A 1,310-nucleotide genomic window follows, 5' to 3' on the forward strand; every position below is an offset into this window, starting at 1 on the left:
TTTTTTTTTTTGATATTTTCTTACCTACACCTTATACAGAAAAGTACAAACTTCTAAATTTTAAATTTTTATTTTAAAGAATAAAATATAATATCTTAAAAAAAAATTTCAGTGTTTATTTTTTATATACAAAGGAGTCAAAGGCCCAAGTTATTGGTGTTTATGATAATGAAAGAGAAAGACTTTCAAGCTTCACCCAACGTTTACATTTATTCATACAGTCTGAGCCCAACAAGTTTTCAGTCCCTATCATCACAAAATCTCCAGCCCAAAAAGGATTCTAAAAACAACGGGCCTGAATTTACCATTATATCCCCTGAAGAATAGGGCAAAAGTAAAACCCTAACTGTCCCCTCCTATAAATAGTGCTTCCATCCCAAACCTGATATGCATCTGTCTCCATTCTCTACAGCTTACTTCTCCCACTAATTTTTCATTGTTTATGTGCTTTTTTAGATCTTTCTATGCTCTTTTCTCCCTTAGGGTTTATAATTTAGCTTATATTTATTCTGTTTTCTTTTGTTTTAATTTAATAGCTTGTTCCATTTTTTTGATTTGATATCCGAAACCGTGCACAATAAGCCGATGCTCTGGATTTTCAGAAAGGAAGGCAGCATGGTTGTGTGTACGGAAATTGATTTCTTTAGGGTCAACATGTCTGCTCTCAATGATAACTACTCCTGATTTGAGGGCCTGGTTCATACCTACATTTTTTTTATTGTTTTCAAATCCGTGAATTGAGTTTAATATTTTCTCTTTTTTTACTAAGAGATCTGCTTTTTATTAAAGCATGATTATAAAATGTGTGTACGGTATTTTTGATAGATCTTATTTGTAGATGTTTTGATCTGTTCAGAGTCTTTGGACGATATGATGGTGTTGAGCGTAGAGACCGAGACTCATACGTTTCATATGTCATTTGCTGAGTGCACGATCAGCATTATGGCATGTGACATATGAAAGGTGTGGGTCTCTGGTCTCTACTCTCTACAGAAGTATGGACTATGCAATTTTTTTGGCCCGCTGATTAGAAATTATTGATAAGTTTTATGCTCTACTTGTATTTTATAAGTATTTAAATTCTGAATTATAACTAAGGATATGTTTGGATGATAGGATGGTGTGTCTTATTGAGAAAGCTAGATTATAGTCTGCAATTTCTGTTAAGTTGGGCGTAGAGATCAGGGATGCACACATTTTACATGGCATTTGTTGAGGGTAGCAATATTGCATGTGGTATGTGTAATGTGTGGGTTTCTGGTCTCCACACTCCATAGAAGTATGGACTATAGGTGTTGCTTAGCTTCCTC

General features: G+C 34.1%; 1 non-coding gene across 1 annotated transcript; it reads left to right on the top strand.

The window, feature by feature from the left end:
• Window positions 1-602: 602 nt before the first annotated feature.
• Window positions 603-712, top strand: LOC127742566 (small nucleolar RNA snoR100). Its single transcript, XR_008003907.1, has one exon. It is a non-coding gene; the product is annotated as a small nucleolar RNA snoR100 (small nucleolar RNA).
• The last annotated feature ends 598 nt before the right edge of the window (window positions 713-1,310 follow it).

This window comes from Arachis duranensis, chromosome 1 (genome assembly GCF_000817695.3).
Source record: "Arachis duranensis cultivar V14167 chromosome 1, aradu.V14167.gnm2.J7QH, whole genome shotgun sequence".
Taxonomy (NCBI): domain Eukaryota; kingdom Viridiplantae; phylum Streptophyta; class Magnoliopsida; order Fabales; family Fabaceae; genus Arachis; species Arachis duranensis.